This window comes from Sinocyclocheilus grahami, unplaced genomic scaffold (assembly GCF_001515645.1).
Source record: "Sinocyclocheilus grahami isolate Dianchi unplaced genomic scaffold, SAMN03320097.WGS_v1.1 scaffold255.1, whole genome shotgun sequence".
Lineage (NCBI taxonomy): Eukaryota > Metazoa > Chordata > Actinopteri > Cypriniformes > Cyprinidae > Sinocyclocheilus > Sinocyclocheilus grahami.
The window spans coordinates 1,261,763-1,281,542 of NW_015505434.1; the positions used below are offsets into that span (position 1 = coordinate 1,261,763).

Consider the following 19,780-nt stretch of genomic DNA (forward strand, 5'->3'; position numbering starts at 1 on the left):
TTTATAATTACACTGTTGACCCATCCCTTACACCTAAACCCACCCTTAAACCTACCCAAACCACCAAACCTGTCCCTAACCTCACCCATATCCCACCTCAATAGCAGCAAAAGTGTTTTGCAATACAATATGAACACAATAAGTACATTGTACTTATTTTTTGATGTAGGTACATAGTAGTTAAGGCCACTTAATATAAAGTGGGACCGGGAATAATATATATAAATCTGTCAAATTCTTATTTACTCACCCTCATGTCATTCTAAATGATTATCTTTCTTCTGCAGAACACAAAAGAAGATATTTGTAGAATCTTTCAGCTGTTTTTTTTTTCCATATAATAAAGATCAATGGGCTCCAAAAGCTTCAAGATTAAAAAAGGACATAAGGATTGCTTAAAAGTAATCCAAACAACTCCTGTGGTTTAAATGCAAAGTTTTCTGAAGCGATACCATAACTTGGTCATGTGATCATGGATCATGTTCACTCAAGAACCAATGAGGTTTGATTTTTATCAATGTTTGACCACAGAGACCTTAGTCAGGCTAGACGCCAAATTAAACGAGGATGTGAGGGATCGACTTAGTCTTTACAATGGCACGCACTGTACGAAAGTCCGAGATCATGTAATTTTCTCAACTCACAATTTTCAAAATGGTTTAATGGAGTTTTGGTCTACTGAAAGTTTCGGTCCCACTTAATATTAAGTGGCCTTAATTACTATGTACTTACATAAAAAAATAATTACAATGTACTTAGTGTTCATATTGTGTTGCAAAACACTTTTGCTGCTATTGAGGTGGGAAACGGGTAAGGTTAGGGACAGGTTTGGTGGTATGGGTAGGTTTAAAGGTTAGGGTAAGGGTGTAAGGGATGGGTCAACAGTGTAATTATAAACGTAATTACAGAAATTAATTACAGATGTAATTACATGCAGGTATTTGTAAAATATAAGTACAATGTAAAAACATGAAAGTACACAATAAGTGCATTGTGCCAAATGATTAATTTAAATGTAAGTACATAGCAGTTAAGGCCACTTAATATAAAGTGGGACCAAAGTTTCTTTTGGAAATATGTTTCATCAACCATGGGTATGTTGTTAAACAACAGTACAATCCATCCCTTACAGTCTTGTTTTCATTCCTGTCAAATTAAATATGACACTACCATGACTAAGGTCTATTAACAACATATTTGATTTGGGTTTCATTTGATTTGATAGTAAATTATTTTGCTCTGTTCATCATAAGTGATCGTACTACTGAATTTGGAATGACGTAAGTAATTGATGATGACAGAATTTTCATTTTGGTTGAACTAAGGAGGTGATTTAAGGAAGACTACCGTTGCATGTTTGCTCTAATTTTGAGGGTGTGTTATGATGCATAGCTTCATCAGTGAGGCTCTGAGGGACTCAGACTTCCTCAGTCATGACCACACATACTTCAGCAGTAGTCTTCACTGACTCAGTCACATAAATATATGAGGTAATTGAATGCTCTGCTAAAGCGCGGGTGTGATAAAAGTAGATGTGTGTTCTGTTTAATAGATTAAGTACGGTGTTCGTGGAAGTTCATTGATATACATACATCCACATACACAGTATATATATATATATATATATATATATATATAAAGTAGTATGTTCCCATCTCTTGTCATTCTCTTATCTAAACCCATTATCTGCCCGATAAGTCTTTATTCTGTGTATATGATATTATAAGCGAGTTTTCCAACCATCAGAGTTTCACAAATATTTAGTATACAGACTCGTCATGTTTATGCTGAGTGCTGTGTTACACTGTTTATGAAGTATAGCCAGGCAAAGGCCCTTTGGGGAAGAGAAAGAAAACCATTCCAAACGAAAAGTAATGATTCATGCCACAGATAGTATATAAACTCAAATACACCCCTATCGGCCCTGTTCCCCCAACACAATTATGATTGGCTCCGAACAACGCACAGACAACTTAGTATTGCGTTACTCTAAATACATTGGGGTGACTACGGTGATGTGGGTGGTCCTCATTCATTATTATAACGACCACTCAACCTGACTGATGTCTGGAGATGGAATTTAATAACGCTATCAACCTACACCGCTCTGTTTGTTAAGTTTCCAGAAAAGATTTGCAGATGACGGCACTGAACGGGATTTTCAAAGCGAACGTTTTTTGTTGTTGTTGTGGGCATACACTCTTAAAAATAAAGGTGCTTCACGATGCCATAGAAGAACCTTTTTGTCTAAATGGTTCCATAAAGAACCTTTAACATCTGAAGAACCTTTCTGTTTCCCAAAAGGTTCTTTGTGGCGAAATAAGGTTCTTCAGATTACAAAAACGCAAGAAAGAGATGGTTCTTTAAAGAAGCTTTGACTGAATGGTTCTTTGTGGAACCAAAAATGGTTCTTCTATGGCATCGCTTGAAGAACCTTTTGATGCACCTTTATTTTTAAGAGTGTACCATGTAACATCCTTATTTAAATATGGTACTTTCATCTGAGCGGATAGCGACAAAAGTGACTTATAAGTGACTGAGCAATGTTGACCTCTTTGGCAACCTCTCAGTGCACCTTTCTCTCCACTCTACCTTGATGGCAGAAGAAAATGGACATTTGGATGGTGATGCACAAGAAATTAGACACTTCCCAGCACTTATATTTTTAAGAGTGTACCATGTAACATCCTTATTTAAATATGGTACTTTCATCTGAGCGGATAGCGACAAAAGTGACTTATAAGTGACTGAGCAATGTTGACCTCTTTGGCAACCTCTCAGTGCACCTTTCTCTCCACTCTACCTTGATGGCAGAAGAAAATGAACATTTGGATGGTGATGCACAAGAAATTAGACACTTCCCAGCACTTAATGAATTTAATGTAAAATCTAATACCTTGTTTTAACGGCAAAATCATTTGTTTCCTTAGTTTAGCAGGAGAAAACAAAGAATATGCATGCTTGTGAAACTATATAGACACTATAAACTCATATAATAAAGATTCATGTAGTAAAACATTTATGAAAAACACCCATGGTGAGTTACATCACATATCAGATCAAATTTTTGAGATAAAAAAGTAGTCGTTCAATAAGTTCTCAAACATGCTATACACTTTAATAAACATTGATATTTCTGAGAAGAACCCAAGATAAACCTAGTTATTTACAATAAATGATTTCTTCACATACAACAGTAAAAACATTGTAGACAACTTAAATAATAAAACATTTATGAAAAACACCCATGGTGAGTTACATCACATATCAGATCAAATTTTTGAGATAAAAAAGTAGTCGTTCAATAAGTTCTCAAACATGCTATACACTTTAATAAACATTGATATTTCTGAGAAGAACCCAAGATAAACCTAGTTATTTACAATAAATGATTTCTTCACATACAACAGTAAAAACATTGTAGACAACTTAAATAACTTTAAAGCGTAACTACTTAAATAATAAAAGAATCAGGGTTACTCTATTCACATGACACCTTCCCAGCAGCTCCAATGCAGGTTTCACATTAAGTGCTAAAATTATAGAGTAGATTTACAGCATGGATTCCTTACCTGTAACAATGTTAAAATGCACTGGAAAGTCATAAACAAGTGGGGGTTGTTGTTGATATACTTGTCTTTGGGAGGAATAAGTGATTATACTAAAAACATCAAAAACACCTGAATATTTCAGAGGGGACTGTAACTTTTCAATGAAAAGAATCACATCGAAAACAGGCTCAATGAAAGCTGTGTAATATTTATGACCGCTCTGATTACAAATTTCTAAAGCTGAATAGAATGTGGTCCCATTTTAGACTAGTTTGAATCATATGAGAAAAAAAAGAAGAAGAAGAAAAAAAGATCTGATGAGGAACTATGATGAAGTATGGGAAAAATTATATTTGGAGTTATAGTGCATTTTGATCATTCATCTACTGGATAGCGTTCAACCAACAACAGTTTTCTCTATAAAGCATCAGTTTTTGGAGGGATACTATGGGGTTTTGATAAAATCATAGACTGTATTTAACATCCTCTTCTAGTCAGAAAAAAAAACTGCCTAAAATGATAGCTTCAGCCTCGTATTACAGAAACATCACATAGTCGGAAGGAATGATCTATTTTTTTAAAGCACTCTTGTAGTAAGAGAACAATGTTATAGCTTTAAATTAGACTTTTATAGATGTGGTATTGTCAGAACCATGTAAGTATTTAGTAAAGTACGTAAAATGAATTTACAGGCTTAATGCAAAACTGCTCCTCTCACATATATTATTCCTTAAAAAAATAAACCCTCCTCTATTAAAACAATGTCAAATCTAAGTAGTACGTATCTCAGTACAGTACTATATGAAATGTACACCAGTCACCAGTCTTGTTCCCTTTTGTATATGACAAAACTGAATATGGTTTGGTGTTTAGAAAAAAAAATATGGAGAACATTACATGAAGCTTCCCATTGTGACAGTCAAATAATCTGTAAAAAGACTATTATTTGCTAAAATCACCTTAAGAGGGCTTTCCATATGAAAAAAAGCTTCTGTGCTTGATATCACACAGAAAAAAAGATATATGAACATTTTAAAATATGATAAGATATACAATTTGCAACGAAAGCAGCGTGCATGGTCATGAACAACTGTAGGAAAATGATATAGCTGATACTGCAACTTAAACCAGAGCAGTTACCTCTTTAGGGTAGTTTCTCCGCAAACTAATAAAGATTCATGTAGTAAAACATTTATGAAAAACACCCATGGTGAGTTACATCACATATCAGATCAAATTTTTGAGATAAAAAAGTAGTCGTTCAATAAGTTCTCAAACATGCTATACACTTTAATAAACATTGATATTTCTGAGAAGAACCCAAGATAAACCTAGTTATTTACAATAAATGATTTCTTCACATACAACAGTAAAAACATTGTAGACAACTTAAATAACTTTAAAGCGTAACTACTTAAATAATAAAAGAATCAGGGTTACTCTATTCACATGACACCTTCCCAGCAGCTCCAATGCAGGTTTCACATTAAGTGCTAAAATTATAGAGTAGATTTACAGCATGGATTCCTTACCTGTAACAATGTTAAAATGCACTGGAAAGTCATAAACAAGTGGGGGTTGTTGTTGATATACTTGTCTTTGGGAGGAATAAGTGATTATACTAAAAACATCAAAAACACCTGAATATTTCAGAGGGGACTGTAACTTTTCAATGAAAAGAATCACATCGAAAACAGGCTCAATGAAAGCTGTGTAATATTTATGACCGCTCTGATTACAAATTTCTAAAGCTGAATAGAATGTGGTCCCATTTTAGACTAGTTTGAATCATATGAGAAAAAAAAGAAGAAGAAGAAAAAAAGATCTGATGAGGAACTATGATGAAGTATGGGAAAAATTATATTTGGAGTTATAGTGCATTTTGATCATTCATCTACTGGATAGCGTTCAACCAACAACAGTTTTCTCTATAAAGCATCAGTTTTTGGAGGGATACTATGGGGTTTTGATAAAATCATAGACTGTATTTAACATCCTCTTCTAGTCAGAAAAAAAAACTGCCTAAAATGATAGCTTCAGCCTCGTATTACAGAAACATCACATAGTCGGAAGGAATGATCTATTTTTTTAAAGCACTCTTGTAGTAAGAGAACAATGTTATAGCTTTAAATTAGACTTTTATAGATGTGGTATTGTCAGAACCATGTAAGTATTTAGTAAAGTACGTAAAATGAATTTACAGGCTTAATGCAAAACTGCTCCTCTCACATATATTATTCCTTAAAAAAATAAACCCTCCTCTATTAAAACAATGTCAAATCTAAGTAGTACGTATCTCAGTACAGTACTATATGAAATGTACACCAGTCACCAGTCTTGTTCCCTTTTGTATATGACAAAACTGAATATGGTTTGGTGTTTAGAAAAAAAAATATGGAGAACATTACATGAAGCTTCCCATTGTGACAGTCAAATAATCTGTAAAAAGACTATTATTTGCTAAAATCACCTTAAGAGGGCTTTCCATATGAAAAAAAGCTTCTGTGCTTGATATCACACAGAAAAAAAGATATATGAACATTTTAAAATATGATAAGATATACAATTTGCAACGAAAGCAGCGTGCATGGTCATGAACAACTGTAGGAAAATGATATAGCTGATACTGCAACTTAAACCAGAGCAGTTACCTCTTTAGGGTAGTTTCTCCGCAAACCAGTCATCTCCAACTAATGTATTAAATGAACGTAATCAAAGTGACTGTCCAAACATTCTTATAGACTTACATTTCACTTGATGTTTTAATCTAAATGAAACATCAATGGGATACAACCAATATTCAGCTTGACTCTGCAGGATCCTCAGTGATCATGGATGACATTTTAACAGATCTGTTTCTAAACTGCATGTAAACTGGCATCAAGTCCCATCATAATGATTCTCCAGTTATACACAGACCCGCTGAACAAGACTAAGTCTGTTGTATGGTTTTGCGGCTGTATTGACAGCTACTTCCTCTCCGTTCTTCAAACAACCTGTGAATCCATGGCAGTGATTTTCTTTATGGTGCAGTTCAGTTTGGTAGACTGTCCATCTGACTTTCCTAAAGGAGAGTTGTTATTCTTGACTCCCTAAAATCCCAATTAGTCCTGTAGTACAAACTGGTGCCCATGTTGGGATTGGACCGAACATGAGTTGGTCTCATGTGGGGCTTCCAGTGCTTTGTGAGTCCACTTGCAGGGACACTTGACTTTAAAGTGGACCAGACTTTACACACCATACCAGCAGTAAAAACCGGGGAGCCCTGCGTGGGACCTCCAACATGCGACCCCTTCAGCTATGCGCGTTGAGGTTCCATTGGCCACCCTGTTATTGTTTTCCGTGTGTATTTGTGCATAGGGGTGGGAGTGCAGATGGTGTAGGGGAGCATGGAGATCAAAGCCTGTGGCTTATGAAACAGTGGTGGGAGAGGATCAGATGAGGGGCAGTTGGAGATTGGGGATGGTGTCCTGAAGGCAAACTCTTGAAAGGCCTCCGTAACGTTTAGTCTGCCAACCGGTGAAGAGCGTGTTATCATCCTGCCCTGCTTTTTATACAATATAACTGGTGAGGTCCAGCAGGTAAGACGTCATGTCAATGATGTGTTCCAGGATGCTGTCTTTCTCACCGTCCCCTCGTGTCCCTCGATCTCCTTTCTCGCACTGGCTGCCAGAGAATCCCTCCTTGCAGAGACACTTGTTGGGCTCCACGCAGACCCCGCCGTTGCGACAGGCCGGTTCACATTTGGCTGCAAATGACAAAGAGAAATACGTTGAAAAGCCATTGAAAAAGGTTGGAAGTTTGCACAACTTTGAAATCAAAGACAGATAAAGTGCTCTGATTAGCTCTGTACCTAGTAAGCAGAAGGGGCCCTCCCAGCCAGAACTGCAGCAGCACTTGCCAGTTGGTGTACAGTGGCCATTCTTGCATTCACGGGAGCAAGCGGTGCTTAGCATCTCCGGATCCTCTACTGGCCGTCTGCACTCTTTAGGGACCTGTGGCCTGCATGAGTCACAGAGCATTGTTCAACTAAAGGTCTGCTTTTCTCACCATACACTCAGACATATTTTCCCTTCCAGATCACAAACTAAACACTTGTCAAACATGCAAAAGTGTATTAATCAGGCAAGTATTTCATAAACAAACTTACATTTGGAAAACTTGTTTACAGACAAAGAGCCATTCTATCATGAGATGGTCACGCTAACTTTTGAAATATGAGCTGTATCTCATTTTAGAGGCTGCATCCTCCGGAGGTCGCATTTGTTGATGTCTTATTCAAGAAAAGTAACCGTAATATAGTTGACTGTTATTCCTTGTGAGGTGTATATTCTTTGCAATCTAATAGTTACTTTTCTTAAAGGTCCCATATTTTACACCTTTTTGGAGTTTTATTTTAGGTTTTGATGTCCTTAAGAATATATATTTGCGGTATGAGTACCAAAAACCATTTCAATATATTTTTACAGCTCCTTTCTCAGGAGCTCTGCTGAGAACAGGTTGATTTTGGCCTGTCTAATTAATATTCATGAGCCTCTCTTCTGATTGGCCTGTTGTTTTCTGAGTGATGCATGGCCAGGCCAACCACAGGTAACTAGGGTCAGCCGACGTCACAGCGCTAGCTGGAGGTAGCAAAACAAAGTGGAAACTGGAGGCGGCCCATTCAAACCAGTGCAGGTTCGGCTACATAAGGAGCTTAAAATATTATCTTGTTGTGATGTTGGGTGCCAGAATCAACGTAATACAGCGTCAAATTAGAAATTTTATCGCATATCTGCTGCCACTGCCAGACAAAAAACCGACGACAGCTGTGGTTAAACGCGATAAAACGAGTAGACTGGACAGAAACGATCATCAAAAATGCTCGCGTTTGCAGCGCACACTTATCAGAAAAGGTTCAATAAAGTATTGTCATTTGTTGTAATGGGCACGTCTACAGATTTCTTGCCATATGTATCTTGCATCTCACAATTATGTCGTGTATGAAATAATGTCTGTGTGCATGTGTGTAAAGCAACAAACTGACGATTTATATATAATCATTTGTAATTGTATATAAATTGTTGTGATTAATTGTGGCTAGAACAATAATGTAGCTGTAAAAATAGTTGCCTGCTGAAATTGAAATGTATATACATCTTCATCATGACTAGATAGACACGGTGAGTTTGTTTTTACTATACACATTAGATGTGATCCACCTCATAGTAACAATCCTGTCAGGTTGTCCATCCTTTGAGTGAGAGTGTAACGTTACAGGTCGGCCGATCTGGTTTCGTGGTTAAAGTTAACCTTTTCGTCCTGTTTCCATGTTGTTGTTGCTCAGCAATGGCATGGACGCGATGTTGTCTGGGGGTTTGGCAAAAGGAGAGTGGGACTGTGGGCGGTGCTCGGGGTGGTGACTGAAGGCGGTGACTGTGTAGTTCTGACGTCAACTTTTTATGGAAGTCACAATGGTTCGTGAAAAATCACAGCTACTTTAAGGAGGCTGTGTGAATTTTACTGTGGACTGATTGTTTTGAAACTTATATGGTAGTTACATAGCACCTAGACCTCAGTTATCATGAAAAAAGCCAGGAAATTTTAGTTTTGACAATATGGGACCTTTAAATGAGACTGCCTTGATGACATATGTGGGCGATAAATACGACCTCCGGAGGAAGCAGCATCCAAAATTAGATGCAGCAATGGAGTGGAGACTTACTTTATTCGCAAAGATAAAGATGCACAATATATCAGCAACATAGCAATATTAGAGATCTTTTATGTTTCTTTAATATTAAAACTGCAAGCAAATGCATTTTTAATACTGTAAGTGCACTGAGTACATTATATGTGATGCCTAAATTTACTTGTACTGATTTGAGTTTTTTTGTGTTTTATTTTTCCATTTAAATATTAATATCAGCCATTTATCAGATATTGGATATAAAATAAAAATTACTATCCGCTTATTAGTATCAAGCAGAATTTTAACCTTGGTGCAGCCCTACACAAAGACATCTATTTTCTTGAATGTCTCAAACAGAGACTTTCTCAACTGTTACCTCGACTGTTACCCAGTACATTTTATTACTGTAAAAATACTGTATTTTATTTATTTACAGTCACTTGTTTGTGGGATGCAATCATATGCTGATCTTTTTATATACTGCTGTTTCACAGACACTTTACACAAAATAAACCAATGGCAATTACTTAATCGGGTTGTTCATTGTATAAGTAAATATTCAAGATAGTCTTTAAAAAAGTAACGTGAAAAATGTATTGTACAGTGAAATTAGTGTTTATGTTATATGTTATAACGCAGCTTATTATTTACAGGGTTTAAAGCAACAAATTTATTTAGGTTTCATCTGGCAGTTCATCTATTGCAAAAGTTCAGTAAATGTGAAAAAGATGCTACTTTATATGAATAGACACAGAAAGACAGAATTATTGATGTGATTAATTCATGTTTGTGAATTACTTAATTCACACCTACATCTTTACAATGCATTACAACTATATTCAATGTGTGGGAATTTCCTGCACTATGAACAGTTTGTGTTAATACCTACAATAACACATCAAAATTTGAGCTCTGTATGGCAAGGTCTGGAAACAATAATGCTTTTGTGCGTAATGGATTTCAAATGCAAAACCTCAGTGTCAAACTAAGTGGTTTGTGATGAACCTGTCCTGAAGTTCAGCTCTCCAAACATTCTTATGCCTCACTCAGCTAAACACACTGCTTAATGAGCCAGGCAAATCTCTTCAAGGCTGTCTATTAGTGAGCAGCAGGGCTGTTGACATACCCAACAGGCCAGCACACACACAAACACACTGTAATTGGACTCCAGTGAAGCAGTGACTGTATGGGAAACAGGCTGGAGAGCTCTTGGTGAGTTCACATCCTGTGTATCTCACTAGAGGTGGCGTATGGGAAAGTTAGGTGGCCAATGATTCTGTGCTTAACGATGAGGGTTGTGGAAAGAATGGAGGTGGAATCTGAGCATTTAAAGCAGAAGTGTGTCATTTTTCCTATGTTAAAATACTTAAGTTTACTGTGCAGACTAATAAGTAAGCAGTAAGCCATTTTAAGCTTGACTTTTATTAAGAGTGTACATAGTGTGGGCAACCTCATGCAGCATTCGGTGCAGAAATGACTCCCTCCACCTTTAATGGTCTGGACTGAGAGCTTAAGATTTTAAATACGTCACCCCAGTTTGCTAAAGGCTAACACATAACTGATAAATATCATCACTTCAGTTGCCATTTCACATCATCTCATTACCAATCTACTGGTCTAAAGGCAAATTTAACTGTATCCAGTTACCTTCTAATTTCTTAAATGCATATCATTGCTCTTATTATGAACAATTCGTTTTTGCATGTGTCTTTTATTGACTCCTGTATTTTAAAAATAAATCGTAATTCCTTGTAATTTTCCTTGTATCTATTGGACTTTTCCAATCACTTAGTCTGCTTAAACCCTTCCTCTTTCTTACAATCGACAAGCTTGCATTCGGACAATCAGCCTCCATCCAATCAACAACTGATGGACAGAACCAAGTCTCAGCTCTGATGTATGTCATATAATGCAGAAGAAAAGATCTGTCACTACTTCCGTTTGATTGTGACTATTGAGATATATAAAATATGGATTAAATAAATATTATATACATATAGCTTTATAATATATTTTTCAGTTTCAGCAGTCCAGCAGCAAAACATTGTTTTTTTTCTGATTGCTTTAACACATTGACTAAAAACAATTAAATTGTGATTGACAGCCTTGTTTCTTCCTTCCACCTGTCATAATTATGGACTTTTGTGTTTCTTTCGGTTCCTGTTCTCCTGTTTATTTTTGGTCTTTTGACCTATGCTGTGTCTGAAAGCTCTAAAATGCTGCCTTCAGAGGACGCATTCCAAGGTAGGAAGGCATCAAGGCACGTCAGAATCCAAAGTTAGCTTCACATCCTATCTCATGAGATACCTTCATCTGATCGATTTTTGAAGGCAGCATAGATGTATCCTTCGCTTCCTTTGATATCCCACAATCCTGTACGTTCCATTCCGTGACAGTTGAGCTAAAAAATAAAGATGCCGTCTGAAAGTTGCGTTTGGTGGTAAGTTTGTGTGTAAATGTATATTTCTGACCAACTTTTTGCACATTTGATGTTAGTTCTAGCGAGAAATCAGTATTATAGTAATTAAATATTCGTTTATTTATCATCAAAACTCGTTCAATTTTGTTGTAGATCATTAAACCGTTACGCTGCCTCAGAAGCCTGTCAGAAATCAGTTTCATGAGGTGCCTTCATGCAGAAACGCTGACTGCAAAGTCATTGCCTGATAGGGCAGCGAGGCAACAAGTCAATTGACCTTAGTTACTGTTGCTTACTCGGACAAACAAACGGAGTTGCTCACTGTCTTACAATGACAGCTGTCAGTAAAAACCTTCTTCTGAGGTGTTTCTGATAAATTTGGGACACAGATGGACCTTCAAGTGTGACTTAAATATGCCATGGAGGGATATATAAAAGATGTTAAAATAAATATGTAAAAATAAAGATTGCAATGCAAACGGGAGAATATTACGGTCATCACGATCGCAATGACAACATCTCGGATCAACACCGTTCATATAACGTACCGCAGAGTAAGATTAAATTAATTTACATTTAACCAGATTAATATGGAGAGACACTCTAATATAGACCTTCGTTTATGTGGTTTTGACTTTCACTGCACGGTACATGACGTGAGAACAGTTTGCTATTAAGGTTTGTACGTTAGCATGGACTCACTAACTTTAACGCAAACTTTAGGTAGTTTTAGCCAGAGATACCTTGCTGAAGCACAAGATAACATTAACGTTCTGCTTGAGTAGATAAAAAGTGTAACTTAATGAGAGTATGACAACCAGAAAATTAACGTTTTCGTCTTCATTGTAATTGGGGTTGAATGCTTAGGGACATTTTGCTCTGTTTTGGTTGGATTTAGAAAATAGAATAAAATAAATTACATTGCCTATCCTCTCAGGATACCTGGAATTAGTGTTACAAGTACCCTAGGCACATTGTTTTTCCATTTTTGTAACATAAACACCATCGAACCGATGCAAGCTTCGGATCTTCCAATGTTTCTCTATGGCACTGAAACCTAAAGATGTCCGAGTTCCGCTCCCCATGCAACTGATACTCGACTGCCATTGGCTCATCTGCTTTCGAGGGGAGGGGCTTACCGATAGGTCAACTGCTTCGGACTCAGCTCTAGTTTCTGTCTCCCCTTGATTACTTTAGTCAGTTCACCTGTGTCTTGTTAATTATCCTCATTTGGTCTCTGTATTAAAGTTGCTCCCTTTCTGTTTGTTGTGGCCAGTTATTGATGTTGATTTGCTTGTGTTTGGCTGTACCCCTCTTCAGAATTATCAGTAAAGTCCTTGTTGAATAATATTCTTTTTCATGTGCGTTGTTTTACACCAGCACACACGCAGCAGCTATGCAGAATTGTTTCTATGGAGCTGATTGCAATGACAAGGGTTTTGTGTTTTATGTCAGTGTTTGTTGGAATATCAGACCAAATGATGTTCATTTAGTAAAAACCAATGCCATTAGGTTTAACAAAATGAAAAACGAAACCCAACAACCGTTGGATGTCGGTGCTTGTCAACATTGTATGAACCAGCCTTAGGAGTGTCTATGTGAGAGAAAGAGATGTTGGACCTCTGAGTACCACTGACAGCTTCAGTGACTGATGGCAGGAATAGGGTGGTAACAAGGGAATTGTGGCAGGATGTGCTGGGGGGTCTAGTGGGGGTGGAGTTCCCATGCTCCCCTCAAACATTTTCAGCACCCATATCAGGTCTCCCTTGTCTCTCATCCACACTTTTTTGTGTGTTGTTGTGACAGGCTGTTACGTTGTTAAAAAAACAGAGAAAGAAACCGAAAAGATGAGGGAGAGAAAAAGATGGAGATGGATACTGAAAAAGAAAGAGAGGGAGGGAGGGAACAGAGAGAAAGAGGCGCTCCCCAGAGGATTGGACTAACACTGTTAATGACGTCGGGGTCAGCGGCGCTACTAAACAGTTTGTATTACTGGCAGGGTGGCCGTGAAAACAACACCTGCTGCCGTGGCACTTGACAAAGACAGCTGGGTCAACAGGCACTGTGGGAATGTATCAGCTCTGTGAGGCAACTTGCATAAAACACAGACTGATAAATTAAAAGAACGCCCCAGCTTATTAGTTTAAGACAGTCCTGTAGCTTGAATAGGAGGTTGAATGCATCAGCTGCCAAACTTCTCTTTTTGTCCATCCAAGGATTGTTTGGCACAATATGCCAGCCATGATCCCAGTCCCCATTCTACATTATCTACCTAGGCAGACATCATCTACAATGGAATTGAGAAATGTAAGTGTTTGGTAAGATGTTTTTAGTGTTGTAAATGCATGTGAATCTGGGGAATCGATTTAGATGTGTTAAACCTAACAGTACTAGACAGTTATTAGTAGTTGAAAACATAATTAAGCCAAAATATTTCATAAATTGGGTGGGGAACTTCTACAACATGGTGAATGATGGGTGGTCCATTTCTGTTTAAATCTGTGGTGTTTTCTGTGGAATTGCGTAATGGGTAATGACTCCAGTAGCTCTGAGCTTTTCTTCAGGAGACAGTTTAATATCTCTTGGCTTAACTTGTTGGCTTTGATAGTAAGAAACAGTTGAGTTATTTGATGAAAGCAAGCGCACGGGTAGAGGAGTGAAGGGCTTAGTGGTGTTCAACAAACAGTATAAAAAAGCCTTCGTCAAGGCACTCTGTGTGACTCCTCTGTCCTTTTTTGTCATCTCTCTCTTTTGTTAGCACCTCTTTGTGGTTACATTGTATCAAAAAATTTACTGTGCATCGTAGCTGTAGGCCATTCAGTACCACCCTAAGGGTCTTTGTCAAGGGGAGGAACACGGTTGTGAGCAGGAGAGATTTAGGACAGACCAAAAAATAAAGGAGACTTGTAAGAGATGGGGACCAGGAGAATGTGAGCACTTTTTAACATGTTTGTATATCCTGTTCTTGACGCACACACTTAAGCCTAGAGGAATTTGCAACCTTTATATCGCTACAGAAAAGTGCATCTAAAGAACCTATTCGACACATTCAGCCAACAAAATCCAAAGTCATGGAAGATGCACTGTTATATTTGCTTTCTTTCTGAAATATCTTCAGGTCTGTGGTTCTAAAATGTAGTGAGTAACTAAAAGTCACTTCAGAAATCACTTAAGTAACTCTCAACCAAAACTCCACATCTGTTTTGGTGACAAAACAATAAGGAAAGTGTTTCTGAGATGTGTTCTTCAAACATTCTTTGGTTTCTACTGATATGTGTGGATGTTGTCATTCAGCTGTCAGAACAGACTGTATCTGCCAAAAGTATCACTATGAAGTTCTCATTTCTGGTAGCTTACATGGGGTGAACTCTGTTCTCTGGGCTAAATTTTACTTACATTTCAACATTGCATACACTGAACCAGTGAATAGCAAAACTGAGGATGTGCGTCAGTTTGTGTTTAATATTACAGAAAAACCAAATTATAAATAGTTCACTTACTGGCATCTTCTCAGTTATTGCCACTAGCCAATAAACAATCCTACAGTCTCTCTCTTGTCCACATTGGACATTGATACCTGTATTTTTCAGTGTGCGGGTGGCTTATTTATTATTCTACATTAACAGACTGCTAAACAAACTCGGATGGGTACAGTCATCCCAGTGAGGGTTACTGTACCATCTCAAACATTTGACCTTTTATATGATATGGTACTCTATGATATATTTTATGTTCTCTCCCCTACCCCACAGTTCCACGACCCGAAAACGCTAGGTGGCAGATCATATTCCAAACACAATGCAGGTATTTTGAAGCGCCCATCCCTAGCAAGAACGCAAAGGTTAAAAGGTGCAGAAAAGATGTATATGTAGATACTAAAAATGTAAATGTTGGACCACCCCACTTGACAGTGCTAGTCACTCAGAAATGTTATATCACCTTTTTTATTTGGTAATTAGATCACAAAAAGTGACATGATATATAAAACAGTGAACCCAACACCACAGGTCCTACAGACTAAACAACTCCAATCAACGGTGGAAAGAATTGTTCTTTCGAAAAATGCAGCAATGGCAGAACACATTAATAAAGTACGTTTGAGGGGCCTTGTTTATGAGACTCATGTAAACATCTGTGGTAATTAATAGCATTAGACTTGGGTGGCACTGCCATCACCTGGGTATACAGTGCCTCTGTATATAAAATATTCAAACCTTCAAGCAAATTTCTTTAAATTCTTGCTGAAATCCTACATGCAAAAGTTGGTTTCTTAGATATCTGCATTTCATAGCTTGCATACTGATTCAATAATTTTTTTTCAGTCACTTTTTGCAGTAATGACCATCTCTATTTATTTATTAAATGTGATATTGGCTCATTATTCCAGGCAGATTTCCTCCAGGTTTCACTATGGACTGGAAAAATGTTTGGATTGAGATCAGACTTTGATTGGGTCATTGTAGGACATTGACCATTTTGTTACTGTAATTTCTGTAAATGTTGATACATTTTCTTTTTTATAGCCATTTCCTGCTGATGAAACACAACCCTTATGATGTGTTCGCCAACATGCATTAGCTGGCCAAGTCTGTTGTGATTGGTCTTTCCATATACAATGCGTGTCAGAAACGAAACGCCTATTACCATAATACATTTTTACTTTGTTACTTGTAAACAAAGATACTATAAGGTTACAGAAATGGCATCGATATTACCTTATAAATTTCGAGCCCGAGACCGAGGATGATACCGATGCAGTCGCACAACCGGAAACTCCATCGCAAGCACGACTTGATCAGGACGTTTGTGGTACTTTACGTGATGTGACAGCAGTTTTATTGCATTCATTATTATTATTATTTACTTATTTGAGATGCATGTGTGGGAACTGTGTTAGAATGCCCAGTGAGGCTGAAAACACAGCGTCTTCTCGACATGTTTGCTGTGTCCGAAAACTCTAAAATGTTGCCTTCGGAGGCAGCATTCCAAGGCAGGAAGGCATCAAGGCACGTCCGAATCCAAATTCTGCTTTACTTCCTGTCTCCGGAGGTACCTTCTTCTGATCGAATTTTGAAGGCAGCATAGATGTATCCTTTGCTGCCTTTGATATCCCACAATCCTGTGCGTTCCATTCCGTGACAGTTGAGCTAAAAAATAAAGATGGCGTCTGAAAGTTGCGTTTGGTGGTCGGTTTGTGTGTAAATGTATATTTCTGACTAACTTTTTGCACTTTTGATGTTATTTCTATCGAGAAATCAGTATTATAGAAATTAAATATTTGTTTAGTTATCACAAAAACTTGTTCTATTTTGTTGTAGATCATTAAACCGTTACCCTGCCTCAGAAGCCTGTCCAAAATCAGTTTCATGAGGTGCCTTCATGCAAAAACGCTGCCTGCAAAGTCATTGCCTGATATATATCTTGTGATGTATATAGTAAACAGGGAGAAGATTCGAAAATATAACGACTCGTTAAGGCGGTTCAGAGTCTGTAGATCATTAAACCGTTACCCTGCCTCAGAAGCCTGTCCAAAATCAGTTTCATGAGGTGCCTTCATGCAAAAACGCTGCCTGCAAAGTCATTGCCTGATATATATCTTGTGATGTATATAGGTAACAGGCAGAAGATTCGAAAATATAACGACTCGTTAAGGCGGTTCATTGTCGATTCTTTCTTTTGAGAGACAATATCTTTATTTATCATGCACGTTTTTGATTAACAACTTTGCAGACTCTTTACATTGAAGGATAGCTACGTTACAAACTGCAAAAAATATATTTTTTGAAAAACCATTTGAACTGCTCTTTAAAATGTGATGAAATTTCGGGTCTTTTTTTTAATTTTCAGTGTAGGATTTGTGCTTCAGCAAAATTATTCAGCAAAAAGTGGTTTGGATCTGAATAATTTAAGACATAGATTCTGCTCAAGTTTTGAAACATTTCACCTGATAATTGAGGGTAATTTATATAGTTCACATGGTATAAAAACGTCCAGTGAAAGGATTTTGAATAGCGTAGAAAGCACAAAAACAAGTTTCATGAGCGATTGGTTTGAATTAGAGACTTGACAGATCTGCCTGTGCCTATTGTAATGTCCCTTTTTTCTGGAAATGATACATTTGATCTATTAAAAATGCAAACACTTGGCAGTTGTTATGTGGGAATGCATATGCTCATTTCTAATAGATGATATGCCTTTCATAATGTACTTGGCTTGGTGAGAACGACATATTTTCAAGATCTATCGTAAAAGTGTGAAACACACGGGTTAAATTATGCCATATTGTAAAAAGCCCACGAGCATACAGAAATTATTAAATACTTTAACTAACTCCATTAACATGCTTTGAATCTCTCACCGTGAACTCGCACACATGTATGTCAATTGGATAAATTTTGTTCAGCCGCAGATTCACCAGCATATGAACGTATTCAAGGTTCTCAAACAAAACATTCCCTCTGTTGAAGACAGGTATGTAAGTCCTGTCAAAGCAAGGAAAACACCCAACCGACCACACAGGCTTGCTAGTTAACCAGCGCTGTGTCTGAGCCACCTTAACTGTGTTGGTGTTAGAAACACGTTACACTAACATTTGGAAATGGTATGCTTACTCTCCAATTATAGCCGAGGTTTGTGTTGGCTAAGAGCGGCAGTTGTGTGATGATTTGTTTAAAGGAAGCTAGAGCCCTTGTGCGTGTCTGAGAGCGAAAACGAGTAATGCTTTAACGTGATAATTCACCCAAAATTAACATTCGGTCATCATTAACTCACCCAAATCATTAAAACACCCAGTGTTTTTGTCCACACAATGAAATTTCATTTGATTTTCATTGCATGAGCAAATCCAGTTGTAACATTCTTCAAAATAACCTTCTTTCTGTAATAATATTTTTTAAATAAAAAGTGTACTCCACTGTCTTCAGAAATCATTCTAATATGCTGATTTGGTGTTTGAAAAAAAAAAATTCTTAATATTATCAATGCTTATTTTGTTAGTGGAAACAGTGATACTTTTTTCAGAATTCTTTGATGAATGAAAAGTTCAAAAGAACAGCATTTATTTGAAATATAATTTTTTTTGTAACTGTGTAAATGTCTTTACCGTCACTTTTGATCAATTTAATGCATCCTTGCTTAATAGCATTAATTTCTTTCAATAAAAATAAAAAGCAAAAAAACAAATCCCGCACACTATCTATGCAAAAAATATCCAAATATTTATTGACTACGTTTCGGTCGCATGACCTTCATCAGGAATTTTTTAAACATTCATTTTTTTTTTTTTAATTCCTGATGAAGGTCATGCGACCGAAACGTAGTCAATAAATATTTTGATATTTTTTGCGTAGATAGTGTGTGGGAGTTGTTTTTTGCTTTTTAGATTTTTGACCTGGTTGATCTTTGCCTCCAACACACCTATCTATTGTCGTCAGGTGTGCGGAGTTTAATTGTTAATTTATTTCAATAATAATAAAAAATAAAAACATTTGAACGATAGTGTACGTACCTTCTGCGTAATGTAGATTTTAAATAAAATTTGACAGAACCATAAATAAAGGTTATGACAGAAGCACAAAAAAGTGCGGTGAAATGAACACACATTAAGCTTTTTGAGAGCTCACTGACCTAATTCATCTTCGCCAAACCCCAGGATGTGGCCTACCAGTGAGGAACCACAGGAACTGCCAGTACCAAGACAAAGAGGCTTCTCTTGCCACGACCTGTCTTCTGAAGGCCTCTGCAGAATTCTGAAGCTCCTGTAACAATCATAAAGTCAGGGGTTAAAAATGTCCTTGCTCTATCTATCCTGCACAAAGTCCCAGCAGACTTAAGTAAACATCTTCATTTTTTACAAAATACAAAATTACATGACAAAACATCAGACATCATTTACTGCTTTGGATTTCCAGGAACAATTTATTTGCAACAGTTTGTCTCTCATTGTTGACAAAAAAGGCAGGCTGATAGTGAGGATGAATTACAAACCTGCGTAAAGTGTGAAAAACCTATCCCAGCGGCCCATTGACCTGGCAGGAAACCTGCTATCAATTTTCCCTGAAAAAGCTATTTTTTCTTCATTGGGGTACGTGCTGAGTGTGTGTGTGTGTGTGTGTGTGTGTGTTTGTGTTGGCACAGTCA

The 19,780-nt window shown here is 37.1% G+C and overlaps 1 pseudogene; it reads right to left on the bottom strand.

Moving 5' to 3' along the window:
* Window positions 1-6,087: 6,087 nt before the first annotated feature.
* The window catches only part of LOC107598737 (hedgehog-interacting protein-like), a 39,744-nt pseudogene continuing 26,051 nt past the window's right edge, over window positions 6,088-19,780 (bottom strand).